The sequence below is a fragment of the Peromyscus leucopus genome, chromosome 5, assembly GCF_004664715.2.
Source record: "Peromyscus leucopus breed LL Stock chromosome 5, UCI_PerLeu_2.1, whole genome shotgun sequence".
In the NCBI taxonomy this organism is placed as follows: domain Eukaryota; kingdom Metazoa; phylum Chordata; class Mammalia; order Rodentia; family Cricetidae; genus Peromyscus; species Peromyscus leucopus.
Genome location: NC_051067.1, coordinates 51539936 through 51565459, shown reverse-complemented (window position 1 = coordinate 51565459; position 25524 = coordinate 51539936). Strand labels below are relative to the sequence as shown.

The 25524-nt window shown below is 38.6% G+C and overlaps 1 protein-coding gene across 4 annotated transcripts in view; it reads left to right on the top strand.

Annotated features, from left to right (window-relative positions):
- Window positions 1-25524, top strand: part of Dip2c (disco interacting protein 2 homolog C) — a 408405-nt gene that overhangs the window by 194756 nt on the left and 188125 nt on the right. The window lies entirely within an intron of this gene.

Genomic DNA, 25524 nt, shown 5'->3' with positions numbered 1-25524 from the left:
GAAGATCAGAGAAACAGAACAAGCTACAGCCAACCTCACCTCACCAACTCCTCAGCCCATCCTGTTTCCATGAATCCTCAGATTGAAAACCTCGTAAGTCCTCACCCCTGAGGGTTTCAGTTGAACTGCTGCTTAGTTCCTTTCTTCTTGCGCCTTATATACCATTCTCTACCCAGCCATGTCACTTCCTGGGATTAAAGGCATGTGTACTTTGCAAGCAAAGGCATGAGATCTCAAGTGCTGGAATTAAAGGCGTGTGCCACCACTGCCTGACTCTGTTCCCAGTGTGGCCTTGAACTCACAGAGATCTATGAGTTCTATGAGATCTATGAGTATGACATCTATGTCTAATCTAGTGGCTGGCTCTGTCCTCTGATCCCCAGATAAGTTTATTAGGGTACACGATATATTACCACATTTAGGGTACACAGTATATCACCACAGAAAGACTCTTCCTCTAATAGGTTCACTCACTGTAGAAGGATATGTAGTCTTCACCTGTTTTGTTCAAGTGGTTATCATATAAATTTCATCATTCATAGGTAAGATGAATTTGATTTGGTATGTTTGAGGTATTTCTTCTGTCTTTTATAAAATTTTCAGTCAAAAATTTAATTCTGGATTCAGGAATGGTGAACGAGGCCTGTAATCCCAGCATGTAGCAGCATAGGAATGTATCATCAGGTTTGCAATTAGTAACCTAATGTGTGACTATTTGCAACATTCTCAAAGAAGCAATAGTGCATGGGAACAGTGAAAAACTCAGTGGTTGTGTGGATTAATGGGGCAGAGATTAAATAGGTGGAACACAGAATATTATTTTTACAGTGTATTTTGTTTTGATGCCATACTTGGCATCATACATTTGCCTAAAGTAATGGAGTGCTGTATTAGTCTTCCATTCTGATGAAAGACCTGAGCAACATCAACTTAAATGAGAAATTCTTTAACACATGGTTTCAGTCCATGGTCAATTGTCTTGTTTGGTTTAAGGTCTATGACTTAGCAGAATTCTTTGTCATGGGAAATATGTGTACCTCACAAGAAAGCCAGCAAGCAAAAACAGAGGGAAAGAGGCATATATATTTTCTAAGGCCATGCCTCTGATGATCTTCTCCAATTAGGCTATACTTCTTAAAGTTCCTACCACTTTCCAATAATACTTAAAGCTTGAGACAAAGTCTTCAAGTTTTAGAGAACATTAAGAAAACTTTTATACATTTATTATGGGTTTGTGAGCTCTTGTTGTGTGAGTTTCCTTGGAATATGTGAGCCAAATGTTTCTTTATTCCCCACAGGGCACTGAAGACAGATCAAAGAAATGATACCACCTAAGTCTGTCTTAGTAAACTAGTGTCTTTCTTAGGATTATTTACAGGAGCATGTATGACTCAAAGGCACCTACATCCAAGAAAGCCCACCCAGCATTGGGTGTAAAAGTTGGCTCCTAGTGCTGCTGTGTGATTTGTGAAAAGCTTGTCTGCAAGACTAGTGGGGAGAGTTTCTTCTCTGCTTGTACAACTCTATGGGAAGAATCTTTTAAATCTTGTAACCTTCAGGATCTTTTTGAACTTTATAAATTTCATCAACTTCTTGAATCTTATGACCCTCCCTCCTTCTTCAGTGGGGAGAGGGAGGTGGGGAGACTGTTTAAATTAGGAAGAAACAGGGTGAACAACAGCCCTGATATAAATTATAGATGTGGGATGATATGTTTGTCAGTGTAGATTCATCACTTGTACAAATGTACCATTCTGGTATAGGTCATTGATGGTGGGAGAGATTGCTGTATAGGTATAAGATGGGTATGGGCAATCTGTGTACTTTGAAGTAAATTTTACTATGTATTTAAAACTACTTTAAAAATAAAGTATACTTAGAAAACAAAGTGTAACCACAGTGCTAGCCAGAAAAAATATCTGTGCGGATGTTGCCAGTATGTGCAGGATTCTCTGTTGACATACTAATATATAAATTATTCATAATTTGAATCTGACTCTAACTAATGGAGAGATTAATTACAGTATCAGTTTGCTTCAGAATTGCTCCGGGCTAAGATGCTTTTCTCTTGGCTTCTTACCTTACAGCTCAGGTGACTTCTATTGTCACAGTACCAGCTGCCGCAGAACTATACTGAGGACAAGGCTGATATGAAACTAGAACTCTCAGCTTTCGTTGTGGTGTCAGGAATAAATTGCTAGCCATTTTTATTATTTTAAGCAGATGAGCCAGTCTTTGACTCCATTAGCTCCTGCCACAGCAATAATTGCTGCAGATCCTTATAGGACCATCTTGACTTTGACAGCTAGAAGGCCTGATTTCAGGGGTGTCTGAGAATTTGTATGTTCAACAAGTGCTTACATACAGGATAGTTGGTTTCTAGTTCAGCTTCATAGGTACACTGACCGGATTGGTCTACTGATAATTAAACATCAATCTACCCTGCTTAGACTCTCAGTTGTGGTTTTGAAAATTGTATGTGAATATTCACTTCTTCTCGTTACAATATTTAGGTCATTTGGGTTGCCTTGGTCAGCCTTAATATAGGTGCTTAGCCTTACTGTAACTTGATATGCCACGTTTTGTTGATACTCATGGGAGACCTTTCCTTTCCTAAACAGAAACGGAAGAGGAGGAGTGTATTAGGGGGTTGGAGGGAAGAAAGGAGGGAGGGGAAACTGTGACTGGGATAAATAAATAACTTTTTAGAAAGTTGGGTCATTTGGATTGTATATTTGAAAATGCTGCAGTTTAAGCATTCATGGATAAATTTGCACATTGCATTTATGTAAAGCCTTAAAGCTTCGTTATTTATGTTAAACCTTTCTGAGTTTTATAACAATTGGTAGTGTATTACATCCATTTAATTAATAGTTATCAGCAAGTTTAAATTTGATTGCTTAAATTCATTGAATTTAAAATGTAAAATGTGCTCAAGAATGAATGTCACCAGCACGTGCCTTATGGATGAATGTCAATTACATTATTATCACATACAAACTTACTTCTGTTTTTTCCTTCTTATTTGCATGATTTTATGCACAAATGTGTCAATATTAGGAAAATAGAATGTTTTTTAATTTTCATGTTGTTACTGAACTCTCATTCCATTCCCCCTTTAAGTTTTACTTGTGATGATTTTGTTAGTGTACCTCAGTTGTAAGTTTCTGTGTGGTGTTCCATCATGTCAGCCGCAGTGTCAATGTGAGCTGGTGTACACTTTCCTTGATGCAGGTCCTGTGTGTAAGTTGTTGCTGCTCTATCTCATTTCCTGTAGCAGTCTTCATTCAGAAATGGTGGGCTCACTGAGATGTCATAGTGGCCTTGGAAATTTACTGCACAACCATTTCAGTATAATTTACTAATGTAATTTCACCTTGTGAGTGGTGCTCAGCATGAACTTGGTTATGTATGTGTTTTTACTCCAGGAAAACACATCTCTTTCTCCCTGGATTGAATTTCACACTTTGATTGTATAACATTTCAAGTCTAGAGCAAGGCTTTTGGGGGCAGAAGTAACCATTGAAAGGTATATTGTCTACTTTAAGGTGGTTCAAGGTTCTAATGTCAGCACATGTCAATTTACTTCTAAAATTGAATCAGATAGCAGCATCAATGAGACCTGGATTCTTCTAGATAAGTTAGACACACTTAGCAGTAGTATCATTTTGTAACCTGGTGTACAGAGGGAGAATAAGAAAGATAAGATCCAGTTTCTGTCCTTAAACTCCCCGTTTTATACTAGAGAACAATGGATTTCTGTAAGTTTAGGTTAAACTTTCACAGTGGAGATGATTTGGGAGGTTCCTTGCAGAGGCTGTGAGAGGCAGCACTGTGTGAAATTATACCTCCTGAAAGCCTTGTGGTGGCAGGTAGCAATAAACATGGCTATGTACCTGTTGTCTTTCTATTGGATGGAAGTCCTGTTTTGTTTGTTGCTGTATCCGTGATGCCTGGGGCAGGGTGGGTAATCCAGAAATAATCACTGGATGGACAGTGGTGAGAACAAGCAAATTCATGACCCTGGAAAGTTTATAACTGATACAGGCTTGGGTTTGTCTCTATTTGATGGCTCAATACTACCTTTCAATCTCTGAGGTTGCACTTACTTTTATTGTACCCTCATTGGTGTCTGCTCATCCACATCTGTCATGGCATAACTGCCAACAGCCTCAGAACATACTTTCTCTATGTCTCCTTCAAGGATGCAGGGCAACAGGTTGGTGAGGTTGGCTTAGTGGCAGACAGAGGCCCATCCCAGCACTAGGGCCAAGAAAACATTAGGTGCTTCATTATACTGTCTTGGGCAGCAGACTAGCCTCACTAGGAATGGTTTGGCTACAGGAAGATGTATGTTTAGGAAAGTTTGCATGCTAGTAGCAAAATAGGAAAGAAGTAGCCATTGCATGAGCAATTTAAAGTGTGCAGTTAATTACACGTGTAGTAGAACTTAGGCATTAAGTTATTGATATAGACAAATAATGAAACTACCTTTAGACTTAGTATATTGATCTCAAATGGTCTCTCTTTCATTTAATCGTCACAGCCATTTGCCTACAGAGTACAAAGATGAAGACCAAGTCTGGATGTCATTGCAACATAGAGGGATTTTGTATAATTTACTAAATTACTTATTTTCAGATCTTACTAAAAGATTTTTGTCCTAGGGAGATGGCTCAGGCACAAGGTACTGAGTTCAGTCCTGGCACCCACATAAATAGATGAGTGTGATGGTATGTGCTTGTAATTCCAGTGTTCGTAGGTAGATACAGAAGGCTCTCTGAGGCCCTCTGGGCATTCAGTGTGGCCTAAATGGTGAGTTCCACGCCAATGATAGGTGGCTCTCAAAGGAGGTGGATGACATTTCTGAGGATTATATCAGAAGTTGTTCTCCAGCCTCCACATGCACACACATTCATATGCACCTGTATGATATGAACATGTATGTATGTGTGTGCATCACACATACATATATACACAAAGATTTTAACAGGAAATTTAAATTCTAGTATATTTCAGTAGGTTTGCTGAAAGATAGTACACACCCAAGTGTGGGTGTGGGTTAATCACAACAGTCACCGATACAGAGATTTTAAACCATTTGAAGGTCTCAGTTTCTGGGAAAGAGTAGTCATGTCCATGTGCAGAATAATGGAACTCAATGTCTGATCTGCTGAGGCTTCCATAACAAAATAACACTGACTGGGTACTAAAAAATCAGGAAGGAGAAGTCTGAGAGGACTGGGTGATCTAGGTAGGGTATCTTCCAGGTACAGATGGACCAACTTCTTGCTATATTGTCATATGTGGAAAGCTGCCAGTCTTTCTGTGAGGACAATGATTCCATTTGTGGACTGTGAATGAACAACATCCCCCATAGAATATGTGAGCTTCAGATATGTGAGCTTGGTCCCCAGTTAGTGACAATTTGTTGAGAGGTTTAGATATGGCTTTGTTGAGGAAGTGGGTCACTAGAGACGGGATTTGGGAGTTTAAAGCCTGGTTCCGCACTTCCAGTTTGCTCTCTCTTCTCTGCTTGTGGTTGAGGATGTGAATTCTCAGCTTTCTGCTCTGGCTACTATGCCTTCCTGCCATGCCTACCTGCAGCCATGCCATGATAGACTCTTAACCCTCTGAAACAGCCAAGATAACCTCTTTTGAAGTATTTTTGGTCGTGGCATTTTATCATAGCAACAGAAAAGTACCCAACACAGAAGTAACTAATACAAAAGTAATTAATACAGTATACCTTCATGACCTATCCCTCTTTTAAAGCCCCTGCTTCCTGATATCATGGAAGGCTAACATTTCAAAGTTTGGTTTCTCTGAGGATGCAAACATTGAGAACATGATTGGCATCCTGTTTGTATGTTCATAGGTTAGGTAATATTGGAGGTGTAAAATACTTTCTTCAGGGCATAGTGAGGAATAGTGTGGTGATTACCACATTGGGTTTCATCAAGTGGAATGTAGTCCTGGTAATAGTAGTTACTATATAGTCTGACCAGCTTTATTTATTATAAAAAGTATACTAAATATGGAAGAGGGGCAGTAGCAAGAGACTACTTAGTAGCTGGGAGATGATAGAGATCAAACTTCTAAGGGAAGCCAATGGGGGATGTTCTGTGAGTGTGTGTCAGGTGCTGACTGGTTCTACAGTGACTGTGCACTTACCATCACTTGTGAGCCAGTATGTTTCAGGAAGTGAGTAAACATGTTGCTTTAATTAAAAAGCTAGAGTATCTTGATAAAAACTGTCAAAAAATGAAAAGCAAAGGAAGGGAAGAAGAATGGCTGAGATTCTGAATCACTTTATGTTGCTCAGACCACCTGTTTCCCATGTCTATTTTCTTTCATGCATGTGATAGAAGGGCTCAGTACTGCTCAGCTGCCAATGATCCAATAATTTGAAGTCCTTGGAGACTTTTTTTTTTTTTAAAAAAAATAAAGCATGTTTAGTAACACAGTAGAGATAAGTAGATTTTTCAAGTAGGAATAGTTATGTTTATTGAGTCATTATCTGACTCTCATGCAGAATCTAGAGTCTTTGTTAAAATTGAGGTTTAGATTTTCTTTTTTGCCTTCTCTTAAGAATTTTTTAAAGCTACAAATAAGAACACATGAAAGCTGAAACACTGGCAGCATGGAGGTCTAGAAGCAATGTGTTCTTCGTGGGGACTCTTGGAAGGCTCTGCAGGGATGTGGACTGCCATGGCACCTCTTTCCCTTGGATAGTCTTCCTTGGCTCTCAGATTGAAAGCCACTGGGCAACCCTGGTCACCTACCTGATAGATAGCAGAGCAAGGCCTGGGCACAAACCATGACTGGTCCAAACATGTACAGCAATGGACACAATCCTGATGCCCATTCTTCTTGTCTATTATATTTCTGGATTTTCATTGCACTGTAGATGTTACTTGTCCATTTTCAAGGACCCTAGACCTATAAGTGAGTTGTTAAACACAGAAGGCTTAAATACCAATCATCCTGAATTTTTCATCTCTCACTCAGCCCTGGATAACGGAGAACAAACCCACCTTCATAGTCATCAAATTCTACACACTGTCATTCCTATGACAGGAAGGCCAGAGAAGAGAGCAGGAGCTAGATATCCAGTCTTATCAGATTTTTCAGAATGACTTTTCTGTTTGTTTGTGAGCTTGGAAATGGAAACCACTCTACTTGGTCAGGTGGTCTCTGAGATGCCTGCCCTGTCCCCAGAATGAGCAGTTTACTTTGGCACAGTTTCTTAGTGATGAATGTTTACTAAAGGGTGTAAAGGCAGTGAGATTTCATTGTGAAACCATTGCAGGCTTATTCCTGGAAGGAGGCTTGTCGAATTACTTATGGGCTAAGTGTTTATGTTTAGATGCCTTAGACATCTTTTAAAGCTACTTTGACATACCAGAAATCAGCCTGTGTTTGAAAAATCACCTTTAAAGTACCTAGGAGAGGGATATGCTTCTGCTGATAAAATAATAACCATGTATTAAAAATGCCAGACAAAAATGGTCCAAATGTTAACACCTCTGTTTTGCATTTCCTATCCATTTATGGTTATTTTGGAATTAAAATTTTAAAAGATTTTGTTACAGTTTTGATTATGGACAAATTACCATTACAACTCAGCTGCATTCATAACACTTTAAAGAACTAATTGGATTATGTTATTTGTTAAATCTTCCTGAGGCATTTTGCATAGTTACCTAATTAATGATTATTGCTTTGCTAGAAATCAACTTTTTTCTGTTCAGAAACCAGAAATGAAACATTCCCTTTCATTAATTTTTTTTCTACACACCTTTTAATTTGTGAGCCCAATAACATGATCACCTTGTATCTTTTGGGATAATTCTTGCTTAATAGTGATGATCATAATATGTAACAACTGGTTAGTATTTGGATGCCTGTTGGGTGGGAACTCTTGAGACCCTGATATAGGGAAAACAAAGCAAATAAAAACCAAGCAGCCTTTTTTTTTTTCTTTTAGTATGAAAAGATGAGGTGAAAACCCTTTTGTGTTTTGCTACTTCTGTTGTTGACTTGCTGCAGAAATGAGGTCGTCCCAGGCAATTAGACTCTTACCTCTTCCATTTTCATAATTGGAAGAAAAAAATTCTAAACAAGCAACAAAGTAAAAATTGGAAGTGTAGATTCTTCAGTGTCAGGACTGGCAGGATAAATGATACCATATGGAAGTGTGTGAGAGCTCCCCCCAATCTGAGTCCAGACTACTGGGAGCCAGGAGTCAGGGTGCATCAAGAATCTCACACTGTAGGAGCACAGAAGGAAAACGAACAACAGAATGAGGGTTGGATCAGGAAGTCACGGGAAGAAAGCAGAAGGGAAATTATCCTGCTTCCCAAGGTCCTGGGAAGTGAGGCACTGCCTAGAGGATTCTTGGATGGATACATGGTGGGCTTCATAAATGGTCTGAAGGTGATACCCTCTGAATTTCAGGTCCCTGATAGATGTTAACAGAAATACTGTTTAGGACTACTGTAAAGATTGATAAGAGGATCAGAACTGTCCTGACATGAAATGACACTGTATTATATCCATGAGGTTTCTGTAAATAGTCTTCTGATTAGGATATTTAAATGAAATAGAACTCAGGGAAATAATGTAACTTATGAGGGTTCTAATTCTTGTTACACATGTTTTAAGTATGGTATAAACATTGTTGGGGGACACTGGCTCATTTGTTCCATTTTCTGACTATTAGGACATAGTAAGGTTTCTCTACAATTCACACTTTGTATATTGCTGAGCATGTGCACTTTTCCAACACTTTTCTGTGGAGGTTGTTGTTGGTGGTGGTTATATATTGCTTGCTTAGCTATAGGGTCTGGATCTAGCTGGGTGGAAAGCCCTGTTAACTTTCAATGCTTTACAAATGCATTTTTGTACAAAATATCATTTTTTGGGGGAAAGTCTTAGCTAAATCATTTTATTTAAATAGTTTTATAAAAAAAACTGTCATGCAAATGAATCTACCCATTAGAATCATGAACTAATACTTTGTTTTTGTTTATTTTTTTGGAGTACTGTAAATTGCATGATGGTGAATCTTGGTGATGTGGCCATTTATGTGTTTTCTGTTTTTTTTTTCTTTTTGTTTTTCATGGTTAAGATTAGCCATTATTACTGTCAAGGTGTGTGAACACAATAATTTATAGGATCCAAGATTCAAGGGATATTAATTTTGCTTCTTTTTTAGAACAGTTGGTTAAAACCTTTGCACAGGGGCCTGCCTCTTCTGAGCTCAAGATCATGAAATAGAGACTTCTATCTCCAGGGAGGAAACATAGAAAATTAATAGTCTTCCTAGAACTCATCTTTTAGGGTGAGAGTGGCATTCAGGGAGATCTTCAGTTTAGTTACTAATACATTCTGAACTTTCAATTTACAAACTTTATTTTTTCTTTTTATTATTTATTATTGTTATTTGTACAATATCTGTTTTCTTGTCATGAATTCCTCAATGTTTTTCTTTCATCAAAATCTAATCACAAATTCTAAAATTAGTATCTAACAAGATCCTAAGGTACATTGTTCCTGAATGATAGTCAGCCAATTTGCATAAAGACTTGGATACCTGTGCTTATAAGACCTTGAATAGAACTCTTAGGTGTTGATACTTTCTGCAGTGTGTCTTGTCAGTAGTTGACCCGTGTCTGTAGGAATACAAGTCTTGAGTAGGTAAAGGTGCTGTTGTGGTGTGTGTATAAGGACATAAAAATGATGAATGTTTGACTCTGTCTTCTTAGTCTTATAAAAACTCAAAAATGGGTATAGTGGCTTTTACCTGTCATCCCAGAATTTTATAAATGCTATGCCAGGAGGATTACCTTGAATTTGAGGCCAGCTTGGGCTATATAGGGAGTTTTAGGCCAGCCAGGGTTTCAGAGCAAAACCATGTCCATAAAAAACCAAAGGGAGTGTAGGGGCTTACCAAGTATTAATATAAAACAGTATAAACATTCATTCCATGTTTAGAAATCAATTTTCACAATCTTTTTAACTTTTAAATTCAGTTTGACTTAATAAGATGACAGTGACACCAGAACAAAACAGAAAAACAAAAGAATGTGCAAGTATTTATTTGTGGATTGCATTTTTAAACTTTCAATCCCAGGTACCTGAAGAAGGCAAACTTTTACATATAGAAAATGTGAAAAAGCTCATTAAGTGTATTTGGTCCGTGGGTTATGCTAATGTACCCAGCATCATAGGGATTGCATTTTGACTGCAGGGTCTAAAGCTAGAAATACTGTACAGGATACCCACTGTCAAGTCACTAAGATAGGGAATACCTACAGGGAATCACATGTAGTAAAAATAACAAAAGATACTTGCCTTATTTTATTGTAGCACAGAGGTTAAAGCTGGATTTAATTTTTTTATGATTTTAAAACACTAAGGCTGGAGATATAGTTTAGTGGGTAGATGACTTTCCTTGCAAGCTTTAGGCTCTGGGTTTGATTTCTAGTGGAGATTACATAATTGCTTAAATCTTTATTACATCTAAAATTCATTTTAGACTTATTTTCTGTATGTGTGAGCATTTTGCTTGTACCATGTGCATGCCCAGTGTCTTTGGAGGTCAGAAGATTATATTGGAAGCCCTGGGAACTGGAATTACAGATAGTTGTGAGCCACCATGTGGGTGTCAAGAATCAAATCTGGGTGCTCTACAAGAGCAATAAACACTCTTAACTTCTGAGCCATGAGTGTCTCCAGGCCCATTACACTTACTAATATTTAAAGCAATTGTGTGTCAGCATCTGTTTCTATCTCCAGCTCCAGTTTGATAATCTCTGCAAGGAGATTTAAAATGGTGACATGACTGTGTTGAGGTGACAGAACTTGAGTAGGTCTAATGCTTTGCAGAAAATAACTTGCCTGGTAGGAATCTGGGTAAGATTTACAATCCAGTTTTCCTACTCTGTTTGCTTCTCAAAAGAACTTATAATGGTAAATATCCATTAGCTAGGCAAATTAAGAACCTGAAGGAAGTTTCCTAAGTAAATGCCATGCTGTTTTTTTTTTTCTTTTCTGTGTTTAACAAGCTTTGTAGAATAACATAATAATAACAACACATTATGGCTGGCTACTTTACACTGAATCTAATACTGTCTTTCTCACAAGAATTCTTGTTAAATCTGCTGGCCTCTAATTGGCAGATCCATTTGAAAGTAGTTTAATAGCTAGTGAGGGTACAGCTAAAATGTTAGTAAGTGGAATCTCGCTTTCACATATTCATATATGTAGGAGCACTCTGTAGGCCTTGAACTTATACATGACCATTGTGGCACTATTGTGATTGTAAGCATTTAGAAAATACAGTTTTTCTATTGATAGAGCACTAATGTCTGTTGCTCTTTACTGCCCCCTGGTGGTTAACAGAGAACTAATTTCTGTGGGTTATCTATTGGGGCACTGATGTGTTTTCTCCACCAATACTACCAGATTTCAGTAATAGGTTGTGTGTGTGTGTGTGTGTGTGTGTGTGTGTGTGTGTACATGTGTACATGATAAAGATAGTAAGATGGTATTAAGTGGTCTTAAACATCTTGACTATAACAAGTTGATACTGAAAATGTATCCAGAAGGCAAATAGACTTAACTATGCTAATAATTAATATTGAGGAGAAAATAGTAGGTTTTGATAAAGCAGATTTAAAGAAAATAGGAACAGAATAGTGGCATGCTCTGTGCCAGATGTCTGAGGACCATCCCCCACGATTCTGTGCACTGTGAATGATCTGAATATGGTCATTGGCTCATTTTAGATTCTATTGATCTTTGCCAACTTCATGAGGTTTTTATAGTTATAGAACAAGAGAAGGTATTAAATTAAGAAACTTTTCAGATATATTGGTCAGAACTTGAGGTAGGTGGGTTACCTCAAATTGGGGAAATGAGATAGTATCTAATATTCTTTGCTTTTAGGTTGCTGAGAAGCTAGTGGTCTAATAAATTAATATATACCAAAAGGTTTTTACCTAATAGTCACAAGCTGTTAGGTCAAACACAGCGGTGGGCAATGAGTGACTACTAAATGATAGATATAGCCCAACATAATTTGGCTTTGGGGTTTGCAACATTACCAACTCTCCCTAGTTAATTAGCCTTGTATAATCTTTAACATGTGTATATCTTTTCTCTGGAAACCTTAGTTTATATCTTTGAGACTTTTATCTGTGCTGAAATACAAGAGTTTTTATCCAATTTATCCTTGCTTAAGCAGCTCTACTGTTTAAAATGCCAGGCATCACTTAGTTTTCACACTATAGTGATTTTACTGTAGTGTATTTCCAAGCTTCCCTGTCACAATTGTATGGCAGAATGCAGGGTTCTCTGAACTAATGGGGAATAACCTGAAAGAGAGGAATGGCTCTGCTCATTCCTTTGTGGGATGAGCACCTGCAGTGTAGGACACATACCAGGTTAAATGGGTTATTTACAAAGGAAGTTTAAGTGAAATTAGTGATTTTCAGAATATAAAACTGAACCAGTCCATGTGAGACTCTAGGACACAGTGAGCAGGTTAAGGTTCAAATCTGACTCCATACTTATGCCATAAACCCATTTTCATTATCTTTAAATAATCATCTATAACATTAAGGTCCCTGTGATATATGCATTTGTGGTATGAAGCCTCTGCTGTAATAATGGTAACTGTAGCACCTAGAACCAAGGTAAGGGGTCAATAAGATTTGCTATTGTTAATGTTTTAAAGATTCCTTCAAGAACATGATTGCTACATACACATCCATCAACAAGATGTTACTAAATATTAAAATGGTAACTTGGATTCTGGTTGGTTGGATTTATTTAGACTCAAGCCTATATAGAATTGGGCTAATTGGTTGCCTTCTGTGCTCGAAGCTATTGAATGTAAAGCTGGGCCCAGGGAGTAGTGGACCCTGAAATGTTTTTTTTCCAGTCACTTTGGGTGAAGAACCGGAAATGCCTCAGAAGGATCTGCCTGACTGTATCTCTTTCAGAGGGCTGTAAATTTGTGGGAAGTAAACTTGTCTCAGTTCTATCTGCCTTTTGCTGATTTCTAAGTCTGAATAAAATTGTGAATTTTAAAGGATGTTCTCTCAGGTGTCAAGTAGTGTATTTAATTGTCCTTTATAGAACTTTTACTGAAGAGCCTTCATCCTTACTCCAATTGGTCTTTGTCTTACATCTCAATACACTCTTAAATCGTATCACTTAAATTACTGATGGGCAGAGATTATGCACGTTGATTGCTCATCAGCTCAGTGAGATCTTATGACAGTTAATGGTCACCAAGAGGTATATTGGATCTTCCTTACAATGTGCTGTCTGTGTCTCTCCCCATCCCCACTACTATGCACAGTTCCTTCATCCAGGAAGGGGTTCTGATATAAGCAGTCCATCAGGAACCCTGGATTAGGAAGCCCATAATACTCACTCATCTCAGGATTTCCCACAGCTCTTGTTACTATGGTTGCATCCATTTGGTGCAAAGTCATTGTCAAAGCCATTCTAATTGTTAGAAGCCTACTTGTGTATAGACAATCTTGACTGACTGCACTCCTATAAACTATGACCTATTGTCTTACTTGGGTTTCTATTGCTGTGAATAGACACCAAGACCCCAGCAAACTCTTATAAAGAAAACATTAAATTTCTTGCTTCGGTCCATTATCCTTATGGTGAGGAGCATGGCAGTGTGCAGGCAGATGTGGTGCTGGAATAGTAGTTGAGAGTATCTGGCAGGCAACAGGAAATGGACTGTGACACTGGGCAGTATCCTGAGCATAGTAAACCTCAAAGCCTGCCCTCACACTTCCTCTAACAAGGCCATACCTACTCCAGCAAAACCACACCTCCCAATAGTGCCATTCTCTGTGAGCTTACAGAGGTCAATTACATTCAAACTACCATATTCATTTATGAGAGTAACATGGCCAAGGTACCTCTCCAAAATATCAGGCTATGAGGTTAGCAGGAGAAGGTGATAGAGAAGTGGGGAACTCAGGGTGTTAATGGTTGAGAGAGGCTCAATGGACAGTCCTTCCCTAGAGCTGCCACAAGGTTCATGGAGAACTGGGTGGGCCTAGGTCTTCCATTCAGAAAGTTCCTATTCAGTTGTCCTTCCTCCACCCAGAGAAGTGGTAGGTAACATCATTTCATAGCCTAGGTTTCTGAGTTTGGAATGAGGTCACATCTGCAAACTTGAATGCATGGAGTCACTGAGTCATCCAGCAAGTATGAAGCAGGCTGCATTTGGCTTGCACCTGCAGGGTCAGCTCTTGTTCATAATTTACATTGTGAGTAGATACTTAACCCATATTTGCATATTAGGAGTGCTGGCAGTGTAAGAAGCTCATGAAAGTGCCTCAACGAATTTTGGCAGCTTCATGTACATGTTGCTGATTTAGGACTCAGGTCTTAATTTCATGAATATCACTTGTCTCACCTGTAAGAAAATTTTTTCATCATTTAACTCCAATGCTATAGTGTGTGTGGAAATGCCTGGATTGTGAAAAATGCTTAGTGTTTGCAAATTCACCAGTTTTCCTCTTGGTTCCCATTAGGTAAAGCACAATCTGTGAGTACTACTAAAAAAGGTACTGAGCCAACTACTCACTCATTCTTTCACTCCTGGTTTTATGATAAAACAAGAATACATGTTCTTTCCAGGGAACACCATGACTTGTCCTTTGTTATACTTGAATTTTCCCAGTGACTCCTTTAGTGAGCTAGCTTGGCTTATAGAAGGTTGGGTATCCAGTTTTCTGGGAAGGAGAAGTTGAAAGCAGAGGACTTATTTATTCTACAGAAAGGGTGCCCAGGCCAACAAAGAACAAGACCTATTTCAGGCACAGTCCTCCTTGATATCTGTCCCAGTAGGACTGTAGCCATACAACTCTTTACTTTGAGTGTGCAGCAATTGGATCTGAGCATGATTGTTGGAATGGGATGGCAGTTTTGAAATATAATCAAGTCTTATGTCTTCAGTTAGTAGTCTATCTCTTTCCAGCTCACCCTCTCCATTGCTTTTCTCTTTTTTAAGAAGGTACTTGCGGCCGGGCGGTGGTGGCGCACGCCTTTAATCCCAGCACTCGGGAGGCAGAGGCAGGCAGATGTCTGTGAGTTCGAGGCCAGCCTGGTCTCCAAAGTGAGTTCCAGGAAAGGCGCAAAGCTACACAGAGAAACCCTGTCTCGAAAAACAAAACCAAAACCAAAACAAAACAAAACAAAACAAAAAAAGAAGGTACTTGCGAACAAACTTGTGCAATCTCATGAATTAGTGAATCCCAAACACCTGTGTATTTTGCCTGTCTTGGCCCTTCTAAATGACTGCAAGGTATATAGGATGTATGTAAATGGTTCTTCCTGAACACCAGGAAATTGAGACCACCACAGAACAAGCATCTGAGACATTTCCTTCAGACTATTGCCTAAAGCAAATGGAATTAATTTCAAGTGTGTTCTCATTATGCACCACATGTCACTGTCAGTGGCTTATTTGTCTGCCTTCTAAATAGATGAAGGGTGAGCCCCTGTACCTACCCTCAGCTGGCTCCTGTGAGTGGTACTTTTTTTTTTTTTTGTAAAGAGCTTAAAGGATTATAGGAAATCAAAATGAGCACATACAAATAGTAACAACATGGCAGTAGTGTTCATTTATTGAGTGATTATTCAATGGCAGATGCTACATTAAATAGTTCTCTGTGGTTGATATATTATACACCCCCATAAACTTATCTGGGGGTCAGAGAACCAAACAGCCACTATATTAAACATAGGTTTAGGCAGTGGTAGCACACACCTTGAATCCTAGCATTCCGGAGGCAGAGATCTGTCTGGATCTCTGTGAGTTCAAAGCCACACTGGAGCCAGGCATGGTGACACATGCCTTTAATCCCAGGAAGTGATGCCTGGAAGCAGAAAGGTATATAAGGCGTGAGGACCAGGAACTAGAGCCTTTTTAAGCTTTTAGCTTTTAGCAGCAGTTCAGATGAGATCCATTTGGGTGAGGACTCAGAAGCTTTCAGTTTGAGGAAACAAGATCAGCTGAAAAATTGGAGAGGTGAGGTTGGCTGTGGCTTGTTCTGTTTCTCTGATCATTCAGCATTCACCCCAATACCCGGCTCCAGGTTTGCTTTTATTAATAAGATCTTTTAAGATTCATGCTACAAGTTCACTCTTAGGTAAGTGCTGCTGCGTTATTCTTTTATTTATTATAAAATGGAAGCTTAGTGACATTAATTCTGAGAGAAAAGAAGAAAGGCACCAGAACAGGAAGCAAGAGGAGATACAGGTAGCAAGCAGGTGTAAGGGTGCTACTAGGGCCCCAGCTTGTGGCTACTGAGAGCTGGTGTTTGACAGCAAGCTTAAGTGGGGCTTGGCTGCAGTGGCAGTGGAAGATGGTTGGGCAGAGGTGGTTCATGGGCTTTGGAGAAAGGTGGAATCTGTCACAGACAACAGATGTTCTCAGAAGAAATGGCATTGTAAAAGAATGACACAGAATGACTAAGGGCAGGGAGTGGATGGGTGTACCTGACAAGGAGGGTTCCCATTGGGGAGAAGGTGCTGAGAGGGGCCAGGACTTGGGAGTTGTGATGGGTGAGTTGACTGGATGTGTGTGAGTAGAGAGAATATCAGGCCATGGAAAGTTAGGTTAAGAGGAGCAAGGCAATACACCCAGAAAAACACTGGAGACTGGGTTCCAGGTCTTCAGACAGTGATCCTAAAATAGCAGTGCCTGTGATGGAATGAATGAAACATCCCCCTTTTAAAATAGGAGCTTGGGTTGAGGATAAAGCTCAGTGGTAGAATGCTTGCCCAGCATATGCAATGCTATGGATGTGAACCCCAGCACCACTGTAAGAAAAGGAAGAAAGAGAGGAAGAGAAAGAAAGAAAATGCTTTCATCATTTAAACCCATAGCCTCATATTTATGGTCAGAAAGCATTTTGAGGAAACTGAGGCTTTGGTTCATGAGTTTTCCCTGGTCAAGTACACATGAGTTAGCACCAGTGGTCATTGACATTGGCATCAGCCACATAGGAAAGAACATGAACTTGTTCTGCTTCCTCTTTGGGAATGGCAAGATGGGAGGGAAGAAATGCTAACTTTTAAATGTTCATAGTGAGAGTTGATGGCATAAAAGGCTGTAGTGTCATAATAGAAAATCACTTGAGATACTGCTATCATTGATCATTAACTACAATTCTGGAGAGCTGTGAGAAGTGTTAAGGAAGGAAGTGGTAGTGACAGTGTTGGCTGTTCTGTGGTATTGATGGTCTCAGATGCTTCAGGTTAGCCACTTCTTTTGCATGGAGCTAGGCTCTGATAAGCCTGCAGCATTTGTTTGATTGAGGTCAATAAAATCAGTCTCTGAGTTTCAGTCTTAAAATTCTAAGCATTATATTTCTTTTAAGAATAATATGTATCATTTATTTATTGTGTGTGCACACATGCCACCATGCATGTGTGGAAGTTAGAGAGTAACTTGAAGTCAATTCCCTCCTAACCTGTGGGCCCTGGAGATATAATTCAGGTCACAAAACTTGGCAGCAAGTGACTTTACCTGCTGAGCCATCTTGCTGGCCTACATTAAATTTCTTTATGGTTCTTTGGATAACTTTATGGACATTAGCAGTTTAGGACACTTTATTAGCATCTCATTTAGATTTTGTTAAGTCTAAGTGAACAAAAAACTTTGCATCCCTGACTTAGGTCTCACAGAACTGATGGTTGTTTCTGATTGAGAGATACATTTGTTCAAGGTTTTGCTTGTAAAACAGAATGTGGAGGCTTGGTAAGAGCTTTACACTCCACTGTTTGATTCTGTGTACTAAAACAAATGTGTATGTACTAGTGCATGTGCATTTTTTAAAGATAAATAGGTGTGTGTGTGTGTGTGTGTGTGTGTGTGTGTGTGTGTGTGTGTGTGTAGAGAATATGTGAAGATTTTTAAAAGTTCTCGAGAGAACACAAAGTAATACTGGAGATGTCTAGAGAGACAAGGTAGTCAAGTGCCATAACCACATGTTTCTAATTGTGTGTGTATGTGGTGCTACAGCTAGGGAGAAACTTATTTGTTGAATGTGATACAAGAATTATATGTAGCTCATTTACTTCAATTTCTAGTCCTAGGATAGTTCTTTATATGGGATGGGCAACCAGAGGTGGTATATTTTATTTTTGCATATGGTTACAGCTTCTCTTGCCTAGGAGCCATAGTTTAGCTTCATGGTTCTACCTTCCTAGCACATGTAAGTCCATGGAAGAACAGAAGATCCCCTGGATTTGAAACAGAAAGAACACTGATGAGTAAGCTTTTTGGGAGAGATGCCTTTGAATTCCATAGGACTGGTATGCCCAAGCTAGTTAAGGTGTGAGGATACTTCATGTATCAGAGGCTGGGTACTTATAGAAGGAGGTAGTCAGGTGCCTCCTGGTTAAGGCCTAGCCTAATGTTGCACTCAGCCCTGTGATACAGCAGAGTGTAAGCATGTGCTGATACTTAGATGGTTCCCATCGGTGTTTTCTGTCCATGAGTACTAGATGATTTTCTCTTTTGTGGCTTATCAGCACATTATTGGACCTTCTGTGTCAAATTTAAGAATATATTGTGAACCTGATTGGCAGTGGCTGTTGGTGAATAAACCCAGAAGACACAAGCTACTGTATTCGGGATCAGAGCCACGTGTAAGACTTGAGCTTTCTGGATCATTGTGGATGGTGGAAGCTGCTAGATGCTAGGAAAGAAGTCCTGATTTTCAGGGCATAAACCTAAGAAGGCATACCTGTAGAAGCCACATCAGCATCCTGTACTGTACTGGTGTTCAGGTAGATACAGGAGAAGGAAAGAGAGGAACTCGGTTTTTTGTTTGTTTGTTTGTTTGTTTATTAAAGTTAAATGTCTGGCATGAATACCACAAGGGAGATTGGTGGGGTCTTTTTGTTTTGTTTTTGGGGTTTTTTGGTGCACATTTTCAGAAGTATCACATAGTAATACAGTGGAGCAGAACAATTCACATCATGGTGAGTATGAAGCAAAGAAATGGTAAAACAGGAAGAGGCTAGCCATATATGTAGCTCCCAGGACCCATTTTCAGTTAACTGCTTCCAGCTAGGCCCTACCTCTTACCTTTCTTCATATCCAAATAATACTTTCATATTATGAATCCATCAAGAGGTTAACCAACTCAATTGAAATTCTCTTGCATTTTACTTATGGTCAGACTTATATCCTGTATTCTGGAGAGGAAAACCATGGAAGCTAAGATCCCTTCTCATTACATCAGAGGTACATCCATCAACACATTAAATGAGCAAGGATGTTGACCTTCACTACTACTTTAAGGTCACATTTGCTAGGCTTCTTCATTTAATACTAACTTGTTATCTTTAATACTGTACTGTGTTTGACAAAATTAAAAGTTTCTTATTATAGGAGATAGCACTTCAACCCCAAATGGACATTTACCCAACTAATTTTCAGGCATATCCACAAAAATTTAATATAAAGATCTGTAGGAATGTTATTTAGAAAAGCCCCAAACTAACCAACATGAGTGAATGGATAAAGAACCCACTGCATCCATATAGTACTATACTGTTTAACTATAAGAAGGAATGAACTTTCTACAATACAAGTACAGAGATGGAAGAAGGCACCCTGAAGAGATTGCATATGTTGTATAGTTTTGACATTCTGGAAAGAGTGAAAAATGAGAGACTATAAATAAATCAGTCTGCTTCCATTCTTAAAAATGGTCTTTGCTATGACTTCTATATATGTTGCATTAGGATCCTCAAGCATGGATATACATGAGAAAAGCTGTTGAGGATAAACATAGAAAGGACCTAAGCTGTCAAAATGAGGCAAATTAGTGGCAGTTTTGTATACGCAACATGGCTTCTGGAACAAGTTAACATTAAGTTCAGAGTTAAAACAAATCTCTCTCTCTCTCTCTCTCTCTCTCTCTCTCTCTCTCTCTCTCTGTCTCTCTCTGTCTCTCTCTGTCTCTCTCTCTCTGTCTCTCTCTCTCTCTCTCTGTCTCTCTCTCGTGTGTGTGTGTGTGTGTGTGTGTGTGTGTGTGTGTGTGTGTGTGTGTGTGTGTGTGTGTAGGTGTGTTTAAAAGCAAGAGCTCACAGGATTCCCTTGAGCTGGTTGTAAGATACCTTATGTGGGTTCTGGGAATCCAGCTTGAGTCCTCTCAGAGAGTAGCAAGCACTCTTAATTATTTAGCTACCTTTTAGCCCCAAATTATCTCTTTTTAAGAATCATGGGTGATTTTGACCTATTGCATTTTTACTGTTGTTTGTTTTTTAGATGTTCTCATATAGTTCCCAGTAGAGAAGTTACCAGGTCTTACTTAAACTTGCTGTGTGGTAAAGATGACCTTGAACTTCTGATCCTCCTGCTTCTACTTCCAAAATACTGGGATAATAGGCAGGTTCTTACTATTCCTAGTTTGTATTGTGCTTGGGATTGAAAAAAACTACTCTTGCTGTTGTTTTAACAAACCATTTTCCATTGAGAATGCTTCTCAGAAGATGCTTATGTAACCAGATATCTACCCATTCTGTTTTCACCTAGCAGAGATGGTGGACACTGCCTTGTTAGGTAAGGCAAACATGGAGCCTGAGCCATCTTGAGCTGAACCTGGTTCTGACATCTTTCGTGATTTGATTACAAATGTACAAAGTACTCTGAGTTTTAGTTTCCTATGAAGAAAGTTAACAATTCTGATGTGGCAGGTTGTCAGATTCCTGTCAACACATGTAAGATGCTTGACTCCAACAAGTGAGAGCTAGAATCTTCAAGAGTGTGTTGAGATGGGTGATTGCTGAGTTAACTATCTTTGACATCAGTCTTCATTCATGTAATCTGTATTTATTCCTTATTACTCAGTGGTAAGATTTCTACCGTTGACTTCACCGAGGTGTTCCTTGTCTGTGGGGTACTATTAGTACTGGTTCTTCCAGAATGGTGTGGTTGGGGAGATTAAATAAGCTAATACATTTAAGTCCTCGTCTAGTGACAGCTGTGTGGGTGTGATTTGTATCACCGCCTGCTCTATACTTTGAGTGTAAGGAAAATCCTGATAGCATGATGAAAACATCTTTTTTCTACAAAGCTAAAGCAAGTATGTTCCTTGTTCTGATGTTTCTGAACATTATTAAAACAGAAAAACATCACTTGAATCAGCCTTTTCAGGGAAAGGGTGAGTCCGTTATAACTGGGAGGCCTGAATTGGTTAGTCAGGTTAATCTCCATTTGAACCTCTCTTTTCTATGCATTAGTTATGTGGCTACCTCTTTTCAAATTCAGGTAGCTATAGAAGATAAGTTTTGTGAATATCACTGTTATGGTAACAAAGAAGTCTTAAGGGTGTGTGTGTGTGTGTGTGTGTGTGTGTGTGTGTGTGTGTGTGTGTGTATGCAAATTCTCATATGTGTACTGGAGATTGAATCCATGACCTGTCCTGTGTATAGGAACCATTACTAGGCCCTTCCACCCCCTGAGACTTATTTAGTCAGCTTACAGATGAGAGGGGCAGGGTAGAACTGACCTGTGGGATGAGATTGACATATTTACTGAAGAGTATATAGGTGTGTTCACACAGCTTTGCCACCTGAGTATTTTTTCAAAATGGGGTTCCATATAGAGGCAGGCAGTTCCATTCCTCCACTTCATCCCCTAGGGCTGATTAGTGTTTTGTGGGGGATTAGGGCTCTAGGAAAGATGTTCATCAGCTACTAGGCAATAGCAGCAAAATTGAAGCTATATGTACTCACCCATAACTACTTTCCTGTTTTCATCACTGCTTAACCTCTAATCCTTTCTTAGGCTTCCTCCATTGCTCATCTCTCTGTTGTGCCCCTTCAGTGTCTTTTGCAAGAGGATCGTTATAGGTACTTTCTTTCCTACATTTTATTTCTCATCCCTGTTCTCTCAGCTAACAATTTTAGGACAACCCAGTGCATCTTGGCTTTTTTTTTTTTTTAAAGCACAAGTTACTCTATTTAGAGTAGTGTACTATAGAAACAAAAATATAGAAAAAAAATGACGAGCTTTGCTTGTAAGTCATGGTTTCAGCCTTTAGAGTCAGTCTGTTCTTGAACTTCCTGAATTATTTCATGGAGTCCTTCAAAAATGTGCTTCGAATTAGTATGTGTACTTATGCATACATGCATTTGAGTGTCTTCTAGGTCTTGGGGAGGTGAATGTACTCAGTGAGGGGCAGGCTTTCTCTTCACATCTTTTGCTTCTATTTCCAGGTATTATTTAGTATGTTGGTGTGGGATAGCCAACAGGCTATGTGGTTGCTTTCTTTTTCCTTTTCATGTCCTAAAACACAGTGGTTCCCAATGCTCTATACTTTAAACAGTAATTATGGGACAGGGTTAATGAAGTATTTGAGGAGCTTCAAGTGTGAGCTGAATTATTTTACTATTCTTTTTCTCTTTCTTGTGAAGTTCTTGGCTCCAAGTTACTACAGCCCAGCTTCTTAAGTGCTCTAGTCAGGTTGGCCTGGCATTTCTCCTTGAGGAAGAATTGACAGTTTGTTACCTGAGAGGATGTTAGTCTACTTATGCACATCCCAAGACACATTTATGAATTGCTAAGAAGTTAATAAGAAGTGATGCTATAGAATATATGTTATTTATGATTTAAAATGTTCATACCTACATATGCACATGTCTATGCATGCACATTTCTTTCACCCTGTGGTCTTAAAGTGGTTAGCCAATGAGCTCCAGCCATCTACCTGTCTATGCACCCACTCTTCTCTCTTCCCTCAAGGCTTAGGTTACAGTCCTGTATCACCGCCCCTGGCTTTATATGAGAGTTTTGGGGATCTGAACTGAGGGTGTGCTTGTGCAGCAGACACTCTACTGACTGAACCATCTCTCCACCTTATTTATTTATTTACCTATTTGTATTTGCTTGGTGTTACTTTTTTTTCCTCATTCATATAGTTTATTTATTTGTACTTGGATATGGATACCTCAGAATTTTCTACATATGTATTAATTAGTTATGTTTTCAGAATCTAATTTGTATGGTAGCTGCACCACACTACATCCTCACCAATAGTGTGTAAGAGTTACTTTCCCCACCTCCTCAGCAACACTTGTGATTTGTTTCTTGAGTATAGTCCTAGTGACTGAGATGATATGGAATAGCAAAATAGTTTTAATTTGTATTAAATAATCTTTAACCATAATCTTTTAAAGTTGAACATTTTAAAAATGTTTATTAGCTATTTGAATTCCTCTTGAAAACATTGTTTCTTTCATTGGCCAGTGTTTTGACCAATTTATTTTTTCTTGATTATTTTTGAGTATCTATGTTTTGTGAACTCTAGATATTAGTCTTTTGTGGTGATATTATGTTCCCCAAAATATTGTGCACCCTAATAAACTTATCTGGGGTCAGAGAACAGAACAGCCACTAGATATAGAGGCTAGAAAATGGTGGCACACAGGCCTTTAATCCTAGCATTCCAGAGGCAGAGATCTGCCTGGATCTCTGTGAGTTCAAGGTTACACTGGAAACAGCCAGGTGTGGTAACAAGAGCCTTTAATCCCAGGAAGTGATTTTCTGCAGAAAGCAGAAAAGTATGTAAGGCATGAAAACCAAGAACTAGTCTGGTTAAGCTTCAGGCTTTCAAGAAGCAGTTCAGCTGAGATCCATTTGGATGAGGACACAGAGGCTTCCAGTCTGAGGAAACAGGATCAGCTGAGGAATTGGCAAGTCAAGGTAGCTGTGGCTTGTTCTGCTTCTCTGATCTTCCAGTGTTCACCCCAGTAACTGGCTCAGGTTTGTTTTTATTAATAAGACCTTTTAAGATTTGTGCAACAATTCTTAGTTGGCAAAAATTTTTCTCTGTTCACTTAATTGTCTCTTAATACCCAATGATCTGTTAAAACGTTGATGGTGATAGGGCCCCAGGTTTATTAATTTATTGTTTGTGCTTGATGTTATTTTTTTCTCCTCCACTTGTACATCAGCTTTAGTTAGTGGCTTTCATTTCCAGATGGTCAGTAATCTTCAGTGAGAAATGGATGGTAGCCTTCCACAGTTGCCTACTCATCTTTAAAATCTGCGCCTTATAACGTGATTTCATTTCCACCCTCTCTTCATAGTTTTCTTTTTAAATCCATATCTTATAAGGTCAACTCTGTGAATCGCGTACATTTTTATTATGCTTATGTACAAAGTAATTAGTTACTTCATCGGAGTGTACTTGCCAGTATTTAATTGGATGTTTGTTGGCCTTTGTGCATATATAGTTTGAAGATAACTTCTTGCCAGTTAGTAATTTAAACTTCCCCCTTTTTTCTGGTGTGATAGGGATTGAATCCAAGACCTTGTACATACTAGACAAATGTTCTACCACTGAGCTTCACCCCCTTCCAGTTGTTACTCTATTAATTATACAATTTGTAGAAAATATTTTCAAATGTTCCAAGTTCTGATGTTCAGTTCATTTAGTTTCTTTTTTTGTTTATTTGTTTTAGTGGCTTATGCTTTTGATTCCATTTGTGAGAATTATTTGCCTACTCCATAGTTGAGGTGATTTTATAGTTGTGTTTTCTATTTAGGATTGGCATCTATTTTAGTGTTGTATAAGGCATGGGGTTTTTATTTTTAATATATTTTCCAGTTTTCTACTGACATGTTGAAGAGGCAGGCATCCCTTCTCTACCTAACTCAATTTGTACCTTTGTTAAAAATAAATTAGCTGAATTTGTGTAGGTCTATTTATAGACTTCTCTGCTTTTCCATCTGTTTCTTTGCTGATACCATATTGTTTTGATTATTGTAGCTTTATAGTAAATATTAAAATTGGGCATTGTGAGCCCACACCAAATTTATTACATTGGTGTGTGTTTGCTTTAACTTTTAGAATTAGCTAGTTTTTATCTCCTGGAAATCCTCCTGGGACTTTTATTGGATATATCTATTTAAAGTAGTAGACCAATTTAGAAAAAATTCACGTTTTCCTATGTTGTCTTCTAGTCTTTGCATAGTTATGCCAATTTATGTAGATCTTAGACTTTCATCAGCTTTTTATCATTCTCAGTATATGTATATATCTTGTACCTATTTTACAAATTTGTTAGATATGTATGTGCTTTGTTCTTCATATAGTGAATGTAATGAAACTATTTGTATTTTTATGTATTGTTAAAATTTTTATTTATGTGCATATATGGGTGTGTCTGTATGAATGTATGACACATATGTACAGGTGCCCGTGATGCCAGAAGAGGGCATCAGGTCTCCTGGAGTTGGAATTACAGGGAGTTGAGCTTTCTGATGTGGGTGCTGGGAAGTGAACTTGAGTCCTGTGGAAGAGTGACAAGCGCTCTTAATAACTGAACTATTTTTCCAGCCCCAATGATATTTTTAATTTTGTTTCTCAATAATTGCTAGCATATTGAAACTGAATTTTACTTTGTTGCTGTGACCTTGCTAAGCTTAGTGATTTGATCTGGAAATTAATG